This window comes from Heterocephalus glaber, unplaced genomic scaffold (genome assembly GCF_053883595.1).
Source record: "Heterocephalus glaber isolate CG9 unplaced genomic scaffold, H.glaber_assembly_v1.0 deba00001124, whole genome shotgun sequence".
NCBI lineage: Eukaryota > Metazoa > Chordata > Mammalia > Rodentia > Bathyergidae > Heterocephalus > Heterocephalus glaber.
The window spans coordinates 1,359,832-1,368,890 of NW_028258197.1; the positions used below are offsets into that span (position 1 = coordinate 1,359,832).

The following is a 9,059-nucleotide window of genomic DNA, read 5'->3' on the forward strand; positions in this document are numbered from 1 at the left end:
CACCAGCAAGAAGGCAGGTATAACCTTCTGTGGCCTCATCATGGAGTGTCATCCCGCCACCTGGGCCCTATTAAGCAGCCACCATGGAGGGACAGCCCACCCTCAAGAATTCCACACCCAAACCTGGTAGTCTCAGGGGAGACCTACACTCAGTCTATGACAGCAACTGTGATTCTGGAGCCTGGCCCCTCACTGCACAAGGGACAAATTCCTTCCTAACAGCAGGAAATAGGTCTAAATCTTGTTTTGATGCCTCCTTGTGGGAGGCAGGGGTGAACAGGGTGGTTTCCCTGACCATTTTGGGACAACTGACAGGCTCTGAGAAGATGTTGCCATTTGTGGTCACAGAACAGGGGTTGAGTCGCAGGTGTGGCCTGCCTGAGTGCCCTGTAGCAGGTCCGTCACTGTGTGGATCACCACTCAAGTGGCCAACCCTACTCTCTGCTGTACAGGCGCCAGGAGCGGCCGCGAGGTGCCGCACCATCCTCTGTCCCCGAACTGCTTGCTAATCTACCTCCCTGTGAGGGGGACAGGGATCTGGACACCAGGGTGGCCCAGTACCAGCCTGCACACCCCTAGGCATAAGGCACACCTTTCGGGGTTTCTCCCTGATGGCCAGGCAGAGATGTTTTCCCATGGAGGGTCCTAGGTCGGCGGGTCCTCCCTATGGGTTGTCTCTGCTGTCAAAGCTGCATCTTGCTGCAGTCACCGAGCCTCTCTTTGGGCAGCAGCCACTGTCGCCTGTGCCTTCCCAGGACCCACTCCTCTCTCGGCTCCCTCCCTGCAGGTGCAGAAGCAGATGCAGACCACCTGCAGAGGCCTCTGCTCACACCTGGCTGGTCAGCCCAGCAGGACCAATCCCTCGGGGCGCCACTGACCACGCGGTTCTCTGTGTCCTTGTAGGGGTCACTCACTTCCCCTCTCTTTGCAGGGAGACCCCAGCACATTTCCCAGGGGCTGACGAGGGTCAGCTTGGTGGACAAGTGAGCCCCCGCTAAGTCTCCAGCTCAAGCCCAGCACCTGCTGACGCGGCTGAGCATATGAATTCTGCTTTTTTTGGGGGGGGTATCGGGGATCGAACTATGGGTCCTTGCACTTGCGCAGCAGGGGGGCGAAACCACTGAGCTAAATCCCCGGCCCTATGAATTCTGCTTCTGCTAGCGGCCCCACGGCCTCCGGGGTTTGCCTGGCCGAGCGAGAGGCCGCTCTGGCGACCCTGGCAAAGCTGGTGAACGCCTTGCAGTCCCTCAGGTCCGTCAGCAGGCTCCGCCCCCATGGGGCCGAGAGCCGCTGCCCCGACCTTGGTGAGGGCGGCCGCGTTACGACCGTGCGCCCCAGCCCTGGTCCGGGGTCGCCTGTCCTGCCCGGCCCCTCACCCGGGGTCTTCGGCGCCTCCGAGGGGCTTCCTCCTCCGAATGGCACTTCAGCAGCTGGCGTCTGGCGGCGCTTCTTACACGCCAGGCTGCTCTTTAGGGTTTGTTGTTTTTGAGAGAAGGTCTTGCTATGTAGTTCAGGCTGGCCTTGAACTCACTATGTAGCCCCCCAGGCTGGCTCCGACCTCACAGCGACCCTGTTGTCTCAGCCTCCCTATTGCTGGGATTACAGGTGTGCGCCTCCACGCCCGGCTTCGTTTAGTCTTTAAGCACAGGGTGGGTAGTAATAGGATTTTAAGCATTCTTGGAGAGGCCCGCTATGGAAGCTCGGGTTGGAGCGCGGGCACTGGACGAGTTGTGGTTACCAAGTGTTGGTTGACGTACTTAGGTGGTGGTAGTATGGCTGACCTATATTAATAAGAACTGACTGAGGTTGATTGCCTGTTTCCTGTGGGAAGTAAAGGTGACACATTGGGAAGGGGTTGTTGACTGCTGGGTGGTGTAGTGTCCATGTTTTGGTCATGGTAGGACCTGGGCCATCAGACTCTGCGGGCCTCTCAGGTGTCCAATTAAAACGCCAGTAAAAGCTCCTGTTTGCTTCATTACTGACTCTTTCGAAGCCAGGGGGTCTCTGCTTGTGCTTGGAGAGAGTCTGTAAAACAGAAAACTAGCGACCATAGACAACGCCTAACAGAACCCCGAGACTTTCCCTGGAATCTTTCTATGCTGAGTGTTCAGCAAGTGCCCTGCTGCAGTTCAGGTCTTTTTCTTGTTTCTGGGCATTTTATTTCTGCTGTGGATTTATATAAGGTGGCAGTGAATAAGGAGAGTTTTCAGGGAGCAGCTCCTTAAATAATCTCACTTTATTAAGCGCCATTCATTTTTAGTACTATTTTTTATTTTTTGTTTCCAAGAGGAAACTGCCTTGCCCTAAGAGTTTTAATTAGAAAATGAGGATTTGGGGAGTAATATTGGCTTACTTGATAGAATAAAATTTAGAAACAAAATTTTCTTCTAAAAGGTGAAAAACCTATTTGTATTTAGGTGAATTTTTAGAAAACGATTTGACATATTTCTACACAACTAATTTCTAATCATTCCGGAGTCTCCCTGGAGAACCTCTCTAGGCGGTAGGAGCCACAGATTTGCACATTGCATGTATCTTATGGAAACACTAAGCCATGCTCTGGGTTTGGAAAGGAGAACCTCACTGCGGTGGGGCTGCTTCAAACACAAGTTCAATCTGTTATTTTTGCCTAAGTAGCACATTAACATGATGATTCCTAAATTAGAAAACTGTAATAATGGAAATAGCTCCCTCCCACTTTTTTCTCCTGAGTATGTAACTATCCTCAGGAACAAGTGCTGATACACTCCCTCATGAATCCTTTCAGACATAATCCGTGCATCTGTTTATTAAAATAGATTTTAAATTATTTAAAAACAAAGGTAGTTTAATAACTTCTAAAGTTTTTAGCATGCTGTGAAATCAGTTACATTAGGCTTGATATTATTTTAAATAAAATACATTCATATCCTATTTTTATGTACTTCACTGTTGAGAAAGCAGGCATTCATTAAATCTGGTATAATAAATAGGCTTACTGCTCCTAAGTTTAGATCTTGGCATATCTGTCCACACCTCTTTGTTTTGTTCTTCTTGTTGTTGTTGTTGGTGGTGGTACCGGGGATTAAACTCAGGACCTTGCGCTTGCGAGGCAGGCGGCAGAACCACTGAGCTAAATCCCCAGCCCATGCCCATGCCTCTTTGAAAGCAAGACTGGTCAGAACAATTTAGAAACTATCTGTTCTATTTTTATGGCTCTCGTTTGGTTTTGTGGAACTAGTGTCAGAGCCACATATGGGCTTCGGCTAACATGTCTGCCCGCTCTCTGTTCAGCATATGGGATGCAGGAGTTCTCAGGAGGGCTGGCTAGAAGCCTAGCAAGCCTGATGTGCCTTGGAGGGCCTCACAGTCATTACGAAGCCACTGACATTAGCCTTTGATACTTTCTCATTCTTCAAATTCCCACCTAGTTTTTCCCTGGCTGTAGTTGTTCACTCATCAACAAATATTTACTGACCATCTCCTCTGTACCTGGCACCTGCTGGGTGCGCGGCTTAGTGAAAAAGTTGTGCCCTCATGAAGCTTTCATTCTAGGGAGGGACACAGAGAGTAAGCAAGATAGACGCATAAAATATATAGTGTGTTAATAATAAATGAAAAGGAACAGCAAACAGGGAAGGAGACTAGGAAATGTCAGGGCAAACCAAGTCCTGGCGTTTTGGATAGGGTGTTCTGGGATTGTGCACTGAGATGATGGCTTTTGAGGAAAGACATGAAGAGAGTCAAGGAACCAGCAGGAGTGGTATGGAGGAAGGGAGTTCTAAGAGGAATATTTAAAGCCTCTCTGTTTACAGCTGCATGAATTAAATGAAGGGAGATGAAGTAAAAGGGGAGGTCAGCCAGGTAGAGGCAGTGCCTCCCTTGTAGGTAGAATAGACCTTGGCGTTTAGTTGTGAAAGAACATACCCCCAGTGGAGAGGGCGTGAGGAAGAGGAAGAATAAATTTAAAAGTGGGGCTCTCTCCCCTCATCCACTGCAGAAACAGACTCCAGCTCAGGTGCTGGTGTTGCAGCGGGATGGCGGGAATAGATTTGCAGGCAGTCCTAGAGCAGCGGCCTGGGCCCTAGCCAACCACATGGAGGTTCTGGAGCACCCCAAGGTGTTTGCAGTTGATGATGTTGGGAGTGGAAATCTGCGGTTTGCTGATGAAATAGCCATGTTAAAAAAAACTAAGATTTGGCCACGGTTGTGCTACACTCCTGGTACTCTTCCGTGATGATGGAGATGTGAAATTTGTTTTGGATTCTGCTTTTCTGGAAGGTGGACATGAGAAGGTATATTTTCATCCAGTGACCAATGCCACCAACATGGGATTGAGTCCTGAAGACTGTCTCAAATTTATGAAGACAACAGGACGCGATCCCATAATACTAAATTTTGATAAAAACTAATTGGGCTGGTGGGGGTGTGGAGGGGTGGGTATACTCAGTGGCAGTGTTTGCCTAGCATGCACAAGACCCTGGGTTTGATCCCCAGCACCACAACAAAAGGAAAAAACCCAACTGGGCTAATGTTTAGAGTAAATTTATTTCTGAAAGCTATTTTTTTTTTATAATTTTAAAAAAGAATTTAAAGTGGTAACTATCATTTTAGGAGGAAAGTTCCCCTGCCCTTCCTTCATCCCCTTCACCCCTCCCTATTTACAAAGACTTTGTTTCCATTTTTTTACTTTTCTCATATTTTTTCTTTTCCCCTCTTTCCTTTCCCCAAGAAGCCAAGAAGCTGGGGATTTAGCTTAGTGGTTCCAGTGCCTGTCTTGAAAGTGCAAGGACCCAAGTTCGATCCCTAGTACCAAAAAATAAATAAAAAAGAAAGAAAGAGCCTTTTTTTTTTGGAACCGGGGATCGAGCTCGGGACCTTGCACTTTTGAGGCAGGCGCTGGAACCACTGAGCTAAATCCCCAGCCGAAAGAAACATTTTTGAACTTCATTCCAGGGGTTCTCAAAGTGGGGTCCCTGGGCCAGCAGGGGCAGCAGCTGCCCCCCACCTTCTCTCCAGTCAGTCACTCGGCAGGACCCCAGCAATGAGAGCATGTTGGGGAGGAAGTCAATGGAGTTTATGGGAGGGTGTGTGTTTAGCAGCTTTATCAAGGTAGAATTGATGAAGGATAAACTTTTCTTTAAAATGTACAATCTATGCAAGAGCAAGGACCCAAGTTCAATCCCCGGTACCCCCCCCCCCCAAATAATAAAATAAAATAAAATGTGCAATCTGATATGTTTTGACAGTTACAGTTGCTGCCCCTCATCTGTGGGAGATACATTCCAAGACCTCCATCAGAGGGCTGGGGATTTAGCTCAGTGGAGCTGCGACTACCTGGCAAGCCCTAAGGACCTGAATTCGATTCCTGGTGGTGGTGGTGGGGGGAGAACTTCAGGCACAGTGGCACATTCCTGTAATTCCAGCTACTCAGGAAACTGAGACTGGAGGATATCAGGTTCAAGAGCAACCTTGGCAACTTAGTGAGACTGTCTTTTTTTTTTTAAATGTAAATTAAAAGCTTTATTGAATAAAAATGTCCCAGACTAAGCAAGACAGTAAGAAAACAATATTTTACATCTCTAAAAAATGTCAAAGCTAAATCTCTATAAATGCAGTACACACCTCTTCCTCCCCTACACACAATTTGGAATATCAATTATGTACAACAAAGGTACTCAAGCTCATATGTTCCCAGCCTTAATATTAAAGAAAACCATCCCAATAAAAAGGCCTATTGCCGGTTTGATTTCCCTCTGGGAATACAGTCTACCATAAAAATCAATACACTTCAGAGCTGATAAGTATTTAAAAATTAGTGTCTCAAAAAGGGAATATTAGAAGTGAAATAAGGTTTGGAGATCTGAGCTTAGTGGGTGAAGGCAGTTCTTTCCGACATTCTTCCTTTGAACTCACTATGCTCTAACATGGAGCGTGGTGAAAAAAGATCCAAAGGTATTACAAAAATATTTCAACCTTCAATAAATTGTGAGAAGCACAGATACCACAAAAAAGAAAGCAATCACTTGGGGTGTAGTCAAACTCAATGGCAAATACCATAGCATATTTGGGAGACAGTGGATCTCCCCGAGCACCAAAGCTTGTAGGTTGGTTCTTCAATTGTCTCAAAAGGTGCTATGAAAAGGTGGCTATATTATACCTCAGTAGTTCATTCAAGATGTAAAGAGTAGTATGCAAAGCGATAAATTCCCTATATAATCATACTGAGAAATTAACCTAAAAAATCTTAGAAGACTAAAAATACTTGATCTCTTAACAGTTGAATACTAAAAAATTAAATTGGTATTCATTTAAAAATATACAAACTGTGCCCTTTATACTAAAGTGTATTCAGTCATAATGTTTAGACCCTTAAATCCCTTCTGTATGTTCTCTTATTTCCACAATGTAAAAATGTACTACTAATCGTCTATCTACTTTAATATTATCTTTTGGGAATACAGTGGAATCTGGATTATATCAGTTGGAATATCTCCCTATTTATAAGCACCTATGTATATCATCATGGATAAAATGGAAGATTTAAGTAATGTTATCTTTTGCACTTAGAACTGGTTTACTGCGTATGGTTTTGTTTGTTTGTGGTAGCAGAAATTCATTTCCAAAGTTGCTTCCACAAAAGTGACAGTTCATGTTAGGATTGCTGTTTCTTGCATCACTTTGATAAAGGGCAGTGGCTCACTAACACTAAGATGAATTTAAGGCCCAGCACTCTTGCAGTTATTCTTCATCTTCATCCTCATCATAGTATCTATTTCTCTTTATCTGTTCTTCTACAGACAGCTCTTTGACTTCTTCTCCCTCCCAGAATCCCATATCCTGGGATTTCTGATTCTGAGTAGTGTATTCTTCAGTGGAGGTGTTATCTGCAAAGCTGGACCAATTTGGAGACTTGGGTTCTACTGGAGACTGCTCTTTGAGGAGGTTGCTATAATCATCATCTAGGTTTGCACCATTTTCTATGGGATTCTCACTCCCCGTCTCAAAGCTACGAATTTCCTTACTTTTTCTCCCTGCCTGTCCTCTTTCAGGCACCTTATTTTGCCAGGTCATTTTCTCCATGCTCCCATTCTTCTCAGGAACCTTGGCACTTTCCACTTGTTTCCTTTCTGCTACTATCCCTCCTGCAAACTCCTCATTCTGGTCTGACATGCTCCAACCTTTCCTGATAGGTGGGGACAAATTTTTTGGGCTCTTGACGGAAGAGGTTCGAAAAGAAGCTGCCACAGTGAATGGGCGGCTTTTTTCCTTCGGTGAGGAAGATTGTCTTAGCTTTTTCAGATCCAGATCTACATCCTCAGGAGCTTCTGGTTTGCTGACTTCGTCCTCGGGAGGCCATTTGGGATTCCTTCCTCCAAGGTACTTCCTGAACTGCAAAATTTGGTTGGGGGAGGCCAGGTGATCTTTAGCGTCTTGGTTTCAGCTGGCTTGTCTTCCTTTTCTGGCTGAGAGGAGGCCTTGGCTTCCATACTTGCACCCAGCACACCCACCTTGGCAATGGGTGCATCTTCCACCCCTGGGCTCTGGGGCATCTCCCCTGCATTTGGAATTTTGGGCTGGTTTCTCCAAGGTCTCATTTTCATTTTTGCTTGCCCACAGATCCTTGTGTGTGGTCTGTGCCCAAAGCCTTCATCATAGTTGCCTTTAGATTTAAAGAGTTGATTGAAGTGAGGCTAACAATAGATTCTCCCATGTAAAGATGCATATGTTCCTAGACTAACTTTGTTGTTGCAATAGGAGCAATGGAAGCAGCTGATGTGAAACACTTGTTGGTTGGCCAGGAGATGCTCCATGGGGTAGACTGTCTTCCAACATTCAACACAGGTTTCTCTTGCAGGTGCCTGAAACTTCTTCACTACTTTGGTAGGAGAGCTTTCAGAAAGGGTGGAGGCTCTGGCATCTGGACTCAGTGGCTTGGGGGACACAGGTTGCTGCACCTCGCTGTTAACCTGAGAGTTACCTGAGGAGTCATCTTCAGCATGGGTGGAACGGACTTCCAGTCTATTCTCAATTGCAGAAATCTTTTCTGGCTCCTGATGGGAGCCACAGACCTCAGGACCCGGGGGCACGTTCTCCTTTTGTTCCAATTTATGGTTCTGATTTCATCGCTACTGACTTTCAACTCATCTGTACAGCTGGTTGGACTACTTTGTTTGGATACAGCTGCCTGGTATTTGGCCATTCGATCCTGTATGGAGGCTTCTGAGAGGCGTGAGAGTTCCAGATTTCACCTACTCTCATTTTTCTCCAAGTTGAATGCAGAGGATGGTGAATGACCTGAGCCTATTTCCAGGCCATCCAGAGGACAGCTGTTTTCAGAGATCCTTCGTCCACCTGCATTCTGGCTTTGGGCTCCAAGAATCTTGGTTTGAATTGGCTCGCCTTTCTCAAACATCATCTTAAGCCTGTTCAGTGGGACACTGTATTTCTCTATTTTGCTTGAAGCTTCTGTGTTTTCACTGATTTCAGATTTCTCAACTTCATGTCTGGAATCTCCCAGACAATTTTCCATGTTTTCACTTTCGGGAGTGTGGTCTTTAAGATCTTCACTATCCTCAGGGTGATACCGACGCTGAATACGTGGATCAGGACGGGATCCAAATCTAGGTCTGGGCTGGGTCTGTCCCTTGTGATCAGCTCCGTCTCTAGAAGTGGAGTTGCTTGTCACTTCGGCAAGAGGGTGGTCGACTTTGTGCCTAATTTCAGAGCTGCTGTTTCCAACCGGGTCTGTGTGTAACTCTACTCCCAGCACTGGGTTCTCCCACTTCTTTAACCCAGTCAGGGGTCCCTATCTAAAGTGCTGGGGGAGATTTTCACTGTTACTTCTCTTCTTTTCCATGTTAGCCTCTTCAGCTGCTTTCTGGTACTTGGAGAATATTTCCATAATAGCTGATGACTTGTTCTTGTTGATGAGAGAAAGTTCTTTGGCCATTACCCTTAATGATAGGGAAGTCCACTGTCGTCTATTAAAAGGAGTTGATTCCATTTTGTCTTACAGATATTGAAACACGTGATCTTTTCAGTTTTAGTTTCTTTAGCTGAAAAATTAAGATAATACT

The 9,059-nt window shown here is 46.0% G+C and overlaps 2 pseudogenes; one reads left to right on the forward strand and one right to left on the reverse strand.

Moving 5' to 3' along the window:
- The first annotated feature begins 4,016 nt into the window (after positions 1 to 4,016).
- On the forward strand, positions 4,017 to 4,391 carry LOC110346457 (prolyl-tRNA synthetase associated domain-containing protein 1 pseudogene; annotated as a pseudogene).
- A 1,082-nt stretch (positions 4,392 to 5,473) lies between these two features.
- On the reverse strand, positions 5,474 to 9,059 carry LOC101711900 (LIM domain and actin-binding protein 1 pseudogene; annotated as a pseudogene).